Source organism: Heterodontus francisci, chromosome 15 (assembly GCF_036365525.1).
Source record: "Heterodontus francisci isolate sHetFra1 chromosome 15, sHetFra1.hap1, whole genome shotgun sequence".
Taxonomy (NCBI): domain Eukaryota; kingdom Metazoa; phylum Chordata; class Chondrichthyes; order Heterodontiformes; family Heterodontidae; genus Heterodontus; species Heterodontus francisci.
Window position 1 is genome coordinate 4976044 of NC_090385.1, and position 16363 is coordinate 4992406.

The following is a 16363-nucleotide window of genomic DNA, read 5'->3' on the forward strand; positions in this document are numbered from 1 at the left end:
CTGATGGGTCAAGCCTCCTGACCCTATAAATATTGACCTGTCACTTCTCAGTATACATCTTCTCCAATTCAAAAAGCCCCTGCTGGGTACTTATCTGAAGACAAGTGACTTCCAGTAAGGGTTGTTGACAAACCAAATCCTCTCAGAGTCCTTTGAATGACCCCAGTGAAAAAAATATCCACGGAATCCTTTTCAGTTTTTCCAAAATAAAACAATGTCCTTAATTCTAAAATACATAAGTCCTCAAAAAAAACCTAACAAAAAATATAGGAACACCATCATAGCAGTTTAGATAATAGCAGAATTATAAGTGCCATTAACAGAAATTGGCCAGGAAGGATTCTGTATCTCCAGAGTTTTTTGTTCTCTATATTTCTATTGTGGATTGTTACCTTCTTCTGTACCTCCACTAATGATATCATGGCACTCAATTTTTCACCGACCTACTAGAAAAGGATGCTGAAACCCAGCCATCAAAGTGGGGACACTCCCACACAAAACATTAACCTAGCTTTTTCTCTCGGATACTGCCTGACCTCCTGTGCACCAAATGAACTTTTGTTTTAATTTTAGACTTCCAGCATTTTTATCTCTCAGACTTCAATTTGCTGCTACCATAGATTAACTGGCAACTCGAATCAGGGAACAGTCAACATGGTTTTGTGAAAGGGAAATTATGTTTAACCAATTTATTGGAGTTCTTTGAGGGAGTTACATGTGGATAAAGGGAAACGCGTGGATGTATTGTGCTTCCACAAGCCTGGTAGCAGTGGCTGCAGCCTCGTAATTGTGATGTTGTGGAGGATATAGCAGACCACCAGGAACTTGGTGACACGTTCAGCAGAGTACTGCCGGGTACCCCGAGCACTCTCACCTGCATGTTGGATGACTATCCTTTTAAATAATGGGGGGAGGTGGGGCAGGTTTCCTCATGGAGCTGAACGCAGGTTCAGTTGTGAATGATTTACACAAGTGCTCAGTGGACTTGCCGAGTCCAAGTTTCAAAAACATGCGTCAAATCAGCCAGATTTGATGCCATGATCTGCCCATGTCATAAGCTTCCGAGGCAAGGATGGCATGCCTGTGGTAGTGCCCTTCCCAGCACGGGTGCCAGGTGAGTCATGCCAGAGGTGGCCAGAAGTGCAGCAAGCACCATTTTCTGAGCAAGGGGCTTCCGTAGTTGATATACTGGATCCCAAAATATTATTTTCTGAAAGAAGTCTATCTAATTTGTATTTGAATAAATCAGTACTGTCGCCATTGTCTCCCGACGGAACCTGTTCCATAGATTGTCCACTCGCTCAATGAAATAGTGGGCTGAATTTTATCAGCAGTGGTACAGAGCCGAAGATTGCTGTCATTATGCTCAGACATGATGTCAGCAGGCTAAAGGATTATAACTTGCATTTATATAGCACCTTAAATGGAGTAAACCATCATAAGTTGCTACTTACAATTCATAGGGAGTATGAAGTATAAACAATATTTGAATATTATTGATATCAAAAATATAGCAAGACAAGTAATAAGTTAAGTAGAGAACAGTCTTTGGGCATTCATAAAATCTTGAGTCTTTATATTTTGTCTTTCATTATTCTTTCAGCAGTTCTCAGTTTGTTCTTGATTGGATATTGGATGATGTACAGATCACAGCCTCTTGTGACAGTGTCCCTCATTTGACAAATCAATGGGAAAACTGTGCCAAGTTCCTATTTTTTTCTTTAATTTGTTTTAAATCAGCTTTACTGCCATACTTAGCAAAATTGGCATTCCTAAATACAACATTGCAATGCAAGAAATGTTGTGGTTAGTTTGCTGATCTCAGTTGAACTCATTAAATGTTTGTAAGGAGTTAATAGTGTTATCAGAACTGATTCGAGCCAGATTTATGGAATACATGTGTAGAAAACTTTGGAATATCAGGGGAGAACAATGATATCCATTATTTCAACTCTTTTGCTCATGTTTAAACAGGAAAACAGAAATTGCTGAATGAAGAAAGACCCAGGCCCATCTAAATCACCTTCTAACATCCTGGTAGTCACATGATATAATGATAATGGAGTTGTTGACTAATCACAGCGATCAATCTCTACTAATGAATCTACAACAGAGCTGGACAAAGGTAAGGAAACCCCCCAGTAATTGAGACTTTTGGGAACAATGGGTCCAAAGTTACCTGTTCCTCGCGAGCTATGGTCATCATATGTCTCAGATTGCCCAGATACTGGATCCCAAAATATTATTTTCTGAAAGATATCTATCTAATTGATATTCCAATGAATCAGTACAAACAGTTTCCACCATCTCCCTAGTGAACCTGTTCCATAGGTTGTCAACTTGCTCACTGAAAAAATGGGCTGCATTTTATCAGCCTTCTAGAGGTGGGCAGAATAGCTGGGGGATGGAGCTAATAAAATTGTGAGGGAAGTCAGCGGGTGGAGGCAGCCTTCCCACCCAGAGGACAAATGAGCCCCTTAAGTGGCCAATTAATGGCCGCTGGCATTTCACCCGTAGTGGGGGGCCCTCTGCCATGTGGGGTGGTCTCCCAGTAATACAAGGCAGCCTCCCAGTGGGCTGGTGAGAGGGTGCCCTCCTGCTTGGGCAGTCTGTGGCCCACAGAGGGTGCCTGGCAGCAAAGGCCATCCCTGTGCCAACACCACCTTCCTTGCTACTCAACAACCCACACCTCCACTACCCCTCACCATGAGAACATAAGAATATAGGAGTATCAAGCCTGCTCCGCCATTCAATATGATCATGGCTGATCATCCACTTCAATGCCTTTTGCCCACATTTTCTCCATATCCCTTTATGCCATTGGTATTTAGAAATCTGTCAATCTCTGCTTTAAACATATTCAATCACAGAGCTTCCACAGCCCTCTGGGGTTGAGAATTCCAAAGATTCACAACCCGCTGAGTAAAGAAATCTCTCCTCATCTTTGTCCTAAGTGGCTTCCCCCTTATTTTGAAATTGTGTCCCCTGGTTCTAGACTCCCAACCAGGGGAAACATCCTACCTGCATCTACCCTGTCTATCCCTTTAAGTATTTTGTAGGTTTCAATGAGATCATCTCTCATTCTTTGAAACTCTAGAGAATACAGGCCCAGTTTCCCCAATCTCTCTTTATAGGACAGTCCCACCATCCCGGGAACAAGTCTGGTGAAGCTTCATTGTGCTTCCTCGAAGACAATAATATCCTTCCTAAGGTAAGGGAACCAAAACTGCACACAGTACTCCAGATATGGACTAACCAAGGTTCTAAACAATTTAAGCAAGACTTCACTACTCCTGCACTCAAATCCTCTTGCATTTAAGGCTAACATACCATTAGCCTTCTTAATTGTTTGCTGCACCTGCATGTTAGCTTTCAGTGATTTATTGACGAGGACACCCAGGTCCCTTTGTACATCTACATTTTCTAATTGCTTACCATTTAAGAAATACTGTGCACATCTATTCCTCCTACCAAAATGGATAACCTCTGTTATGGTTCTGGTGTTTTTTTTTATTTCGGGAAGTATGCGGTGTGTCTTTAAGTCAGCAAAGGATCAGTGCTACTTTAAGAACAAGCCAGCCTCAGAAGTTAGCAGGAATTAGAGAAGATGCATTCTGGTTGCCGTTGGATACAACCCTACAGAGTAGAAGAACCAGCCCTCTTCAAATGCGCATTGTGGTTGCCTTGGATACAGCCAATCAGAGACTGAGAATCAATTATACAATGTTGCAATTACATTTTGAACTGGCTTTTAGTGGAGGCAGATTGTTCTAACAGACAGACAGCTGGACTAGCAGGAAGATAACAGAAATCTCTGATAATTTAAACTGAAAGAAGAAAAGTTCGACTGTGACAATCTTTTGTCCCTCAAAAAATTCTAAAGCCAAATTGATTCATTGAAAAGTGTTTGCGAATGGTTGATCTATGGTGGTCATCGCTGGAGGAACGAGGAGTTGAAGCTTCATTGGACATTTTTTTTATTCCCATCGGACAGCTGTGAAGACTTCAAGCAACCTTAGACTGTTCTAAGCGTAAATCTGCACGAACCTTATTGTATTTACTATTTTTTAAAATGTTGTTTATATCTTAGTAGTGCTTAGGAATTTAGTTTTTTTCTAATTAAACAATTAATTTGTTGATCTAAAGACACATGGTTTGGTTAGCCTCATTCGGGGGTTAATAGATGGTTCAAATAGGCTGTGGATTTCTTTAATTTGGAGCGTTTAAAGTGATATGTTAGGTGATCTGTGGAGTGGCGGGATTGAATTGACAGTGCGTTACTCCCACTGCAATCAGAATTATATATTTTGATTGGGGGCTTTGATTTGAGTGGTCAGTCGTAACACCTCACATTTTTCCACATTATATTCCATCTGCCACATTCCTAACCACTCACTAAGTCTGTCCAAATCCACGAGAAGCCACTTTGTATCTTCCTCACAACACACATGCCCACCTAGTTTTGTGTCATCTGCGAACTTGGAAATATTACATTTGGTCCCCACATCCAAATCCCTGATATATATTGTGAACAGCTGGGGCCCAAGTACTGATCCTTGCAGTACCCCACTAGTCACAGCCTGCCAGCGTGAGAATGACCCGTTTATTCCTACTCTCTGCTTTCTGCCTGTTAACCAACCTTTAATCCATGCAAGTGTATTACCTCGTATCCCATGTGCTTTAATTTTGCTAACCAACCTCCTGTGGGGGACTTTATCAAAAGCCCTCTGAAAATCCAAGTATACTATGTCCACCGACTCCCCTTTATCAATTCTGTTAGTAACATCCTCAAAAAACTCCAACATGTTTGTCAAACATGATTTCCCATTCATAAATCCATGTTGACTGTGCCCAATCAGATCATTATTATCCAAGAGTCCATTTATCACATCCTTTCAAATAGATTCTAGCATTTCCCCTACTACTGATGTGAGACTAACAGGTCTGGAATTCCCTATTTTCTCTCATCCTCCCTTGTTAAATAGTGGGGTGACATTTACTACCTTCCAATTTGCAGGAACAACTCTAGAAAAATGGGAGATTGATTAAGAACGTAAGAGCCCATGGGATCCAGGGCAATTTGTCAAATTGGATCCAAAATTGGCTTAACAGCAGGAGGCAAAGGGTAATGGTCGAGGGTTGTTTTTGCAAGTGGAAGCCTGTGACTAGTGGTGTACCGCACGGATCAGTGCTGGGACCCTTGCTGTTTATAGAGTACATTATTGATTTAGACAAAAATATAGGAGGTATGATCAGTAAGTTTGCAGATGACACGAAAATTGATGGTGTCATAAATAGTGAGGAGGAAAGCCTTAATTCACAAGACGATATAGATGGGCTGGTAAGATGAGCAGAGCAGTGGCAAATGGAATTTAATCCTGAGAAGTGTGAGGTGATGCATTTTGGGAGGACTAACAAGGCAATGGATGGTAGGACCCTAGGAAGTACAGAGGGTCAGAGGGACCTTGGTGTACTTGTCCATAGATCACTGAAGGCAGCAGCACAGGTAGATAAGGTGGTTGGGAAAGCATATGGGATACTTGCCTTTATTCGTCGAGGCATAGAATATAAGAGCAGGGAGGTTATGATGGAGCTGTATAAAACGCTAGTTAGGCCACAGCTGGAGTACTGTGTACAGTTCTGGGCACCACACTATAGGAAGGATGTGATTACACAGGAGAGGGTGCAGAGGAGATTCACCAGGATGTTGCCTGAGCTGGAGCATTTCAGTTATGAAGGGAGACTGAAAAGGCTAGGGCTGTTTTCCTTAGAACAGAAAAGGATGAGGGGGGACATGATTGAGGTATACAAAATTATGAGGGGCATTGACAGGTTAGATAGGAAGAGACTTTTTCCCTTAGTGGAGGGATCAATAATCAGGACGTATACATTTAGGGTAATGTGCTGGAGGTTTACAGGGGATTTGAGGAAAAATGTTTTCACCCAGAGGGTGGTTGGAATCTGGAACGCACTGCCTGAAGGGGTGGTAGAGGCAGGAACCCGCACAACATTTAAGAAGTATTTAGATGAGCACTTGAAATGCCATAGCATACAAGGCTACGGGCCAAGTGCTGGAAAATGGGATGAGAATAGTTAGGTGCTTGATGGCCGGCATAGACACGATGGGCCGAAGGGCCTGTTTCTGTACTGTATAAGTCTATGACTCTATGATCTATAGAACTTTGGAAGATGATCACCAATGCATCCACTATCTCCATTGCTATCTCTTTCAACACTCTGGGATGCAGAATATCAGGTCCTGGGGATTTATCAACCTTCAGCCCCATTAATTTCTCGAATACAACCTTCTTACTAATACTAATTTCCTTCAATGCTCATTCTCCCTAGTCCCTTAGATCTCTAATTCTGGGAAATATCTTGTATCTTCCTCAGTGAAGACAGACACAAAGTAATCATTTAGCTTCTCTGCCATTTCTCTATTCTCCATTATAAATTCGCCTGACCCTGCCTGTAATGGAACCTCATTTGTCTTAGCCAAACGTTTCATTTTTGCGTACCAGGACCTGCTTGGCTGGTTTCTGCAAGCCTTCCCCACTCACCTGCAGTCCATGTCTCCAGAGCTGCTCCTGCTCCCATGCCTTCTGCAGTAACAGCAGGGGCCACCATTCCTGTTGGCGCTGCTGGTACTGCTGAGCTGCCGGTCCTCTGATTGGCTGACAGCTCTTGGAAGCGGGATAGGACGGGGACCCCGGCACTGAGCAGTTAATTGCCTGAGCACCGTTAAATGCAGCACGGGATTAAATGCGTCATTAATTCAAATTTAACAATTGAAATATAATGGGTATTGGGATGACTTTTCACTTGTACTGTAGGGTGGAAAGCGGAAGCTTAGTGATGGGTAAATGGGGCAGTGAAAGCCTGAAAATAGCATCGGGTCACTTAGCACTCAGGTTACTCTGGTGTTCCAGCAGCTGTCATCCTGGGGCAGATGGGGGTAAATTGCCTTCTTCTTGAGCCACTACAGACGTGTAGTGAAGGCATTCCCACAGTGCTGTTAGGGAGGGCATTTTCACCTTATGACAATGATGGAATGGTGATAGATGTCCAGGGCAGGATAGGCTGATCTGTTAGGAAGAAATAATTTGCTGGCAATCCATAGGTAACATTTCCAAAACTACTTTGTAAGATGTTTCATTGACCAGGTTGTTGTTGTATCTTTGTCTTCTTCCCTTGGAGAACAATGTGAAGTAGTGGGAGGATTTACAAGCTGATGAATAGTCTGACAGGCTATGTTGTGAATGCAATAAAAACAGAAAGTGCCAGAAAAACTCAGCAGGTCTGGCAGCATCTGTGGAGAGAGAAGCAGAGTTAACGTTTCAGGTCAGTGACCCTTCTTCAGAACTGGCAAATATTAGAAATGTGAAAGGTTATAAGCAAGTAAAGCAAGGGTGGGACAAGAGATAACAAAAGAGAAGGTGTAGATAGGACAAGGTCACAGAATAGCTGACCAGAAGGTCATGGAGCAAAGGCAAACAATACGTGCAACAAAAATGTGTTGTGAATGCTCCTTCCATGGTCATGGCCAACTATATACTAGCCGATGGTTGGGGGGCTCAGTCCTATACAGTGTTGTGTGATTGCCTTTAAGAATAATGTACTTTGAAGATCTTAGTATGCCCATGTGCTAAGTACCAGGACACAGTCACGTGACTACTTGCCAGATTCACTCTGCCACTGTAACATCAAGAGGCAAGTCATGTAAATAGATCGCTCTGCACTGTATATATTAGTTAGCTGTTTAATAAACCTGTTTGAGATCTTCAATCAACGTTCGGGTTAGGGTTAGGGTTAGGAAGGGTTTATGAGCTCCTGCAACCCATACAATGAGGGGATAGTCATCCGCGTGTACTGGATGCCACCTGGAATTCTGAACTGAGCTCAACCTGTCATTTCATTGTGAGTGGCGAAAGCCAAATGGTTTCTAGCATGTGGGAAAACTTGTATCTCACAGGTATCAGAAGTCTGCTGTCTTCATACTGCTGTGAAACTCATGGAAAAGTTTTATAGAATTACATACATTTTACAGCACAATGATAGGCCATTCAGTTCAGTGTTTCAGTTCCACAAAAGCCTCCTCCCACCCTACCTCATCTAATCCTATCAGCATATCTCCTACTCCTTTGTTGCTCATACATTTATCTAGTTTCAACAATAACAACTTATATTTCTTTAGCACCTTTAAATAAATCGTCTCACAGGAGCATTATAAAACAAAATATGAAACCAAGCCACATAAGGTGATATCGGGCTGAATTTTACATCATCCCAGCGGATAGGATGGTGGAGTGGGGGCGGCGTAAAATTGAGCGGGAGGCTCCAGGAGGTCTACCCACCCTGCTCCCGCCTCCGGTCAACCTTATGGCGGTCGGGCGGGGGGGGGGGTGCGAGGGGGGGTGGGTGTTGGAGTGTAGGTGGAAACGGCCTGCCCGACAGAGGCCAATCAAGACACTTAAGTGGCCGCTTAACGGCAACTTATGGGCCCTCACCCGCATCCACGGGTATTTTACCCATGGCGAGCAGGCGTGCTGCGGACGTGAAAGGTCGCCCAATGATAGCTGCCAGCTTTTCTGCGCGCCAGGTGGGGCTTTGGCAGTTGGGCGCAGGATTGTTTTTTTTACTATTCATTCATGGGATGTGGGCGTCGCTGGCGAGGCCAGCATTTATTGCCCATCCCTAATTGCCCTTGAGAAGGTGCTGGTGAGCTGCCTTTTTGAACCACTGCAGTCCATGTGGGGTAGGTACACCCACAGTGCTGTTAGGAAGGGAGTTCCAAGGTTTTGACCCAGCGACAGTGAAGGAACGGCGATATAGTTCCAAGTCAGGATGGTGTGTGACTTGGAGGGGAACTTGCAGGTGATGGTGTTCCCATGTATTTGCTGCCCTTGTCCTTCTGGTTGGTAGAGGTCGTGGGTTTGGAAGGTGCTGTCTAAGGAGCCTTGGTGCATTGCTGCTCTGCATCTTGTCGATGGTACACACTGCTGCCACTGTGCGTCGGTGGTGGAAGGAGTAAAAGTTTGTAGATGGGGTGCCAATCAAGCGGGCTGCTTTGTCCTGGATGGTGTCGAGCTTCTTGAGTGTTGTTGGAGCTGCACTCATCCAGGCAAGTGGAGAGTATTCCATCACACTGCTGACTTGTGCCTTGTAGATGGTGGACAGGCTTTGGGGAGTCAGGAGGTGAGCTACTTGCCTCAGGATTCCGAGCCTCTGACCTGCTCTTGTAGCCATGGTATTTATATGGCTACTCCAGTTCAGTTTCTGGTCAATGGTAGCCCCAAGGATGTTGATAGTGGGGGATTCAGCGATGGTAATGTCGTTGAATGACAAGGAGAGATGGTTAGATTCTCTCTTGTTGGAGATGGTCATTGCTTGGCACTTGTGTGGCGCGAATGTTACTTGTCACTTATCAGCCCAAGCCTGGATATTGTCCACGTCTTGCTGCATTTCGACACGGACTGCTTCAGTATTTGAGGAGTCACGAATGGTGCTGAACGTTGTGCAATCATCAGCGTACATCCCCACTTCTGACCTTATGATTGAAGGAAGGTCATTGATGAAGCAGCTGAAAATGGTTGGGCCTAGGACACTACCCTGAGGAACTCCTGCAGTGATGTCCTGGAGCTCAGATGATTGACCTCCAACAACCACAACCATCTTCCTTTGAGCTAGATATGATTCCAGCCAGCGGAGTGTTTTCACCCTGATTCCCATTGATCTCAGTTTTGCAAGGGCTCCTTGATGCCATACTCGGTCAAATGCTGCCTTGATGTCAAGGGCAGTCACTCTCACCTCACCTCTTGAGTTCAGCTCTTTTGTCCATGTTTGGACCAAGGCTGTAACGAGGTGAGGAGCTGAGTGGCTCTGGCGGAACCCAAACTGAGCGCCACTGAGCAGGTTGTTGCTAAGCAAATGCCGCTTGATGGCACTGTTGATGACACCTTCCATCACTTTACTGATGATTGAGAGTAGGCTGATGGGGCGGTAATTGGCAGGGTTGGACTTGTCCTGCTTTTTGTGTACAGGACATACCTGGGCAATTTTCCACATTGCAGGGTAGATGCCAGTGTTGTAGCTGTACTGGAACAGCTTGGCTAGGGGCGCGGTAAGTTCTGGAGCACAGGTCTTCAGTGAATTGAATTGACTGAAGTCTGGCATCTGTGATGCTGGGGACTTCAGGAGGAGGCCGAGATGGATCATCAACTCGGCACTTCTGGCTGAAGATTGTTGCAAATGCCTCAGCCTTATCTTTCGCATTGATGTGCTGGGCTCCCCCATCATTGAGGATGGGGATATTTGTGGAGCCACCTCCTCCAGTTAGTTGTTTAATTGTCCACCACCATTCAGGGCTGGATGTGGCAGGACTGCAGAACTTAGATCTGATCTGTTGGTTATGGGATCGCTTAGCTCTGTCTATCACATGCTGCTTATGCAGTTTGGCATGCAAGTAGTCCTGGGTTGTAGCTTCACCAGGTTGGCACTCATTTTGAGGTATGCCTGGTGCTGCTCCTGGCAAGCCCTCTTGCACTCTTCATTGAACCAGGGTTGGTCTCCTGGCTTGATGGTAATGGTAGAGTGGGGGATATGCCGGGCCATGAGGTTACAGATTGTGGTTGAGAACAATTCTGCTGCTGATGGCCCACAGCGCCTCATGGACGCCCAGTTTTGCATTGCTAGATCTGTTTGAAATCTATCCCATTTAGCATGGTGATAGTGCCACACAACACGACGCACGGTATCCTCAATGTAAAGGTGGGACTTCGTCTCCACAAGGACAGTGCGGTGGTCACTCCTACCAATACTGTCATGGACAGAAGCATCTACGGCAGGCAGATTGGTGAGGACGAGGTCAAGTATGTTTTCCCCTCGTGTTGATTCCCCCACCACCTGCCGCAGACCCAGTCTAGCAGCTATGTCCTTTAGGACTCGGCCAGCTCGGTCAGTACTGGTGCTGCCGAGCCACTCTTGGTGATGGACATTGAAGTCCCCCACCCAGAGTACATTTTATGCCCTTGCCATCCTCAGTGCTTCCTCCAAGTGGTGTTCAACATGGAGGAGTGCTGAGTCATCAGCTGGGGGAGGGCGGTAGGTGGTAATCAGTAGGAGGTTACCTTGCCCATGTTTGACCTGATGCCATGAGACATCATGGGGTCCGGAGTCGATGTTGAGGAATCCCAGGGCAACTCCCTCCCTACTGTATACCACTGTGCCACCACCTCTGGTGGGTTTGTCCTGCCGGTGGGACAGGACATACCCGGGGATGGTGATGGCAGTGTCTGGGACATTGTCTGTAAGGTATGATTCCGTGAGTATAACTATGTCAGGCTGTTGCTTGTCTGCTAGTCTGTGGGACAGCTCTCCCAACTTTGGCACAAGCCCCCAGATGTTAGTAAGGAGGAATTTGCAGGGGCGACAGGGCTGGGTTTGCTGTTGTCGTTTCCGGTGCCTAGGTCGATGCCGGGTGGTCCGTCCGGTTTCATTCCTTTTTATTGACTTCATAGCGGTTAGGTACAACTGAGTGGCTTGCTAGGCCATTTCAGAGGGCATGTAAGAGTTAACCACATTGCTGTGGGTCTGGAGTTACATGTAGGCCAGACCAGGTAAGGACAGCAGATTTCCTTCCCTAAAGGACATTAGTGAACCAGATGGGTTTTTACAACAATCGACAGTGGTTTCATGGCCATCATTAGACTAGCTTTTAATTCCCGATTTATTAATTGAATTCAAATTCCACCGTCTGCTGTGGTGGGATTCGAACCCATGTCCCCAGAGAAATACCCTGGGTCTCTGGGTTACTAGTCAATACCACTATGCCATCGCCTACCCCTATGAGGGTGCCCAAATGAGGGCCAACCCCGCCTCCAAACCCACCCCCGGGACCCAAGACGCTCCCTCCCACACCCGCCCCCCCCCACACCTCCCACCCCCCCTCACCCGCCACCCCCCCCCCCCCCCCCTCGCCACCACCGAATGAGCGCTCCAGCCTCACCAGGGAAGGACCGATCTCCCTGGTGAAGCGTGCCCAACTTACCTTCACTCATGGTTCCATCTGGTCAGCTGGGCTACAGTCCCAGCAGTGGCTACTGCTCCCAGTGGCGCTGCTGGGACTAAGAGCTGCCAGCCCGCTGATTGGCTGGCAGCTCAATGAGGTGGAACTTCCTCCCTCAAGCGGGTGGAAGTCCCGCCTCGGGACAGTTAAAGCCTGGGGACCCGTGGAATACTTTTACGTCGGTGGCGAATTCCCATCCGCCTCAGGTAAAATCCAGTCCATTAGGTGAGATGACCAAAAGCTTGATCAAAGAGGTAAGTTTTAAGGAGTGCCTTAAAGGAGGCAAGTGAAGTAGCAATGTGGAGAGGCATAGTGAGATAATTCCAGAGCTTAGGGCCCAGACATTTGAAGGCACGGCCTCCAATGGTGGAGTGATTAAAACCTGGGATGCTCAAGAAACCATTATAGATGAGAGCAGCTATCACAGAGGGTTGTGGGGCTGGAGGAGATTACAGAGATAGGGAGGGGCGAGGCCTCGGAGAGAATTGAAAACAAGGATGAGAATTTTAATATCAAGACATTTCTTGACTGGCAACCAAAGCAGGACAGCGAGCACTGGGGTGATAAGTGAACAGGGTGTGGTGCACGTTATGAGACAAACAGAGGTTTAGTTGATCTTAAGTTTATAGAGGGTAGAATGTGGGAGACCAGCCAGCAGTGCGTTGGAATGTTCAAGTCTCAAGGTAACAAAGGCAAGAATGAGGGTTTCAGCAACAAATGAGCTGAGACATGGGGTGGCATTGGCCGATGTGACTGAGTGGAAATAGGCAGTCTTAGCGAAGTTGCGAATATGTGATCAGAAGCTCATCTTGGGGTCCAATATAGCACCAAGGTTGTGAACAGACTGGGCTTAGACTCAAACTTTTGTCAGGGAGAAAAATGGAGTCAGTAGATAGGGAACAGAGTTTTGAGATTCCCCTTAAATGCATTTATACTATTCACCTCAATCATTCCCTGTGATAGTGAGTTCCACATTTTCACCACTCTCTGGGCAAAGAAGTTTCTCCTGAATTCCCTTTTGGAATTATGAGCGACGATCTTACATCTAGGCAGAGCAGGCTCAAGGGGCCATGTGGCCTACTCCTGCTCCTAATTCATATGTTTGTATTTATGGCCCCTAGTTTTGGATTCTCCCACAAGTGAAAACATTTTCTTTGCATCACATTGTTAAGTTTGGATAAACACTCGACTTGGTGTGGTAACATCTAACTTCTTTTATTTTTTGTACCCTATAGAACCTTCCATAAAATCATAAAACAATAGAAGAGAGACCTTGGACCATAATTGCTACCATGTGCTTACTTCCATCAAGGGCCCTCTGTTGTTCAGTTAACAATATACCAGGAACATGCAGAACAGAGTTGACTAGTACTAATTGCGTCTAACTGCACTGCCATATTTACTGTTGCCTGATGTTGAATTAGAAAGTCTGAGCCTGATTGTGGTTGTCATACAAGGAACCTGATGACACTGTCAGAATGGTAGTATCATACATCAACAAGCTGCAGCTAACACAGTGACTTATACAGCTGAGAGGATTGTTACACTGTAAGATTCATTCAAGCGGAATCCTCACTGAATTCGTGTGAATTTGTGTTTTATTATCACTCATGTGAAGCACCTTGGGACATTTTAGGCCATTAAAGGCACTATATAAATGTAAGTTGTTGCTGTTGACTCAGTCCAGTAGAAATACTCGAGTGTAAAACTATGGATGGAGCCCAATTCAGCATAATATGTTTCATTGATCATTTGCACTAAATTAAGGAATAATCAATAACCCTCCCACAGGATCTGTTTAAAAGGTCAATACGTTTAAACTCTGTTCAAACAAACACATTAAGCTGGGAGTGATCCGCACTCAAAGGTCAACCTTGATTGGATTAAATGACTGGTGACAGATCCAATTATGCTTATTCCATTTAAACATAACTATAGTATCAATTATTCAAATTACTTTAATTTCAAAATCATACTTGAGCAACAAGTCAACCATGAAGTCATATCTCCCCAGGGACATATCACAGAGACAGTATTGGAGAAGTCTTCTCCATTTTAGCACAACACATATTTTATTTTAATCTTGGGAGAGAGGAGACTGTTTTTGTCTCTGTAGGCCAGTTGGTTTGGGTAGAGTGATGGAGCCTAGAGGCAGATAAATATATAGATGGATCTAGTCAGGCAGACTGATATGGCGGAGGAAAATGCTTTGGTTCATCCTATGTTCCTTCATTCAAAACGACCCTACAGTTCTCCCATCACTGCCACCACAGGAACAGGAGGAGGCCATTCAGCTCCGCGAGCTTTCTCTGTCATTCAATTAGATCATGGCTGATCTGCACCTCAACTCCAGTTAGTTGGGGGCATAACCTTAACATTAGAGCCAGGCCATTCAAAGGTGATGTACTCCTTCAAACAAAAGGTAGTGGAAATCTCCACCGCCACCCCCCAACAAAAAACTGCTGAGGCTGGGGTCAATGGAAAAATTTGAAACTGAAATTGATCGATGTTTGTTGGGGGAGGGTATTAAGGGATACAGAACCAAGGTGGGTCGATGCAGTTAAGATACAGGTCAGCATGATCTAAGTGAACAATGGGACAGGCTAGAAGGGCTGAAAGGCCTCCTCCTGTCCCATCTTCCTAATTCGCTCTGCCATTACTTGTTTCATGCAAAACATCATCAAGGAAAATGATTTTAAAACCTACCATCTATCTGAGATCTTCCTGATTGCACAGTGTTTATATATTGATAATTCTAATCCTCTGTTCCATTAACTGTTAATTAGATCAATAACATTCCTATGAATGTTGGATGGTACAGGCCAGAATGCCTCGAAATGACCATCAGTGATGTCATTGTGCCAACACTCAACACGTATCAAATTCTTCTCTCACTATTTTAATAGAGGCATTAACCTGTTTAAAACACTACATAATGTAATAAGTTCATTCAAGTCATTTTCAGCTTCTAACAGTAACATTTCTTTTGGAACAATATTTTAGCCTACTCCACTTCTCCTTTTATTCAGAGCCCCAAAAGCCAGCAAGCTATTAAACTGATCCAGATTTAAAGAGATGGAAACAGGCAAATAATCTTTCTTTTCCTTTGGAGCCAATGACCATCCCTAAAGCTCAAACAGGTCACCATGCTGTTATGGTTCAGTGGGTGGCACTCTCTTATTCTGAGTCAGAACGTTGTGGATTTAAGTCCCACTACAGAGATTTGAGCATGTGGATCCAGGCTGACATTCCCAGTGCAGTACTGAGGGAGTGTGGCACTGTCAGAGATGCCATCTTTTGAATGAGAAATTAAACCGAGGCCTTGTCTACTCTCACAGCTTGACATAAAAGATCCATAGAAAACAGAGAAAACATAGAAACATATAAAGAATTACAGCACAGAAGGAGACCATTCAGCCCATCGTGTCTGTGCCGGCTGAAAAGAGCCACCCAGTCTAATCCCATCTTCCAGTTCTTGGTTCGTAGCCCTGCAGTACATATCCAAATACTTCTTAAATGCAATGAGGGTTTCTGCCTCTATCACCCTTTCAGGTAGGAGGGTTGTAGATTACACGAAAATTGATGGTGTCGTAAATAGTGAGGAGGAAAGCCTTAGATTACAGGACGATATAGATGGGCTGGTAAAATGGGCGGAGCAGTGGCAAATGAAGTTTAATCCTGAGAAGTGTGAGGTGACGCATTTTGGGAGGACTAACAAGGCAAGGGAATATACAATGGATGGTAGGACCCGAGGAAGTACAGAGGGTCAGAGGGACCTTGGTGTACTTGTCCATAGATCACTGAAGGCAGCAGCACAGGTAGATAAGGTGGTTAGGAAGGTATATGGGATACTTGCCTTTATTAACCAAGGCATAGAATATAATAGCAGGGAGGTTATGATGGGGCTGTATAAAACTCTAGTAAGGCCACAGCTGGAGTACTGTGTACAGTTCTGGACGCCACACTATAGGAAGGATGTGATTGCACTGGAGAGGGTGCAGAGGAGATTCACCAGGATGTTGCCTGGGCTGGAGCATTTCAGCTATGAAGAGAGTCTGGATAGGCTAGGGTTATTTTCCTTAAAGCAGAGAAGGCTGAAGGGGGACCTGATTGAGGTGTACAAAATTGTGAGGGGCATTGATAGGTTAGATAGGAAGAGATTTTTTTCCTCAGTGGAAGGGTCAATAACCAGGGGGCATAGATTTAAGGTAAGGGGCAGGAGGTTTAGAGGGGATTTGAGGGAAAAAAATTTCAATCAGAGGGTGGTTGGAATCTAGAGAGGTGGTAGAGGCAGGAATC

General features: G+C 45.0%; 1 long non-coding RNA gene across 1 annotated transcript; it reads left to right on the forward strand.

Moving 5' to 3' along the window:
- Positions 1 to 1035: 1035 nt before the first annotated feature.
- Positions 1036 to 13577, forward strand: LOC137377835 (uncharacterized). Its single transcript, XR_010976492.1, has 3 exons — positions 1036 to 1114; positions 1975 to 2125; positions 13300 to 13577. It is a non-coding gene; the product is annotated as an uncharacterized lncRNA (long non-coding RNA).
- Positions 13578 to 16363: the final 2786 nt, after the last annotated feature.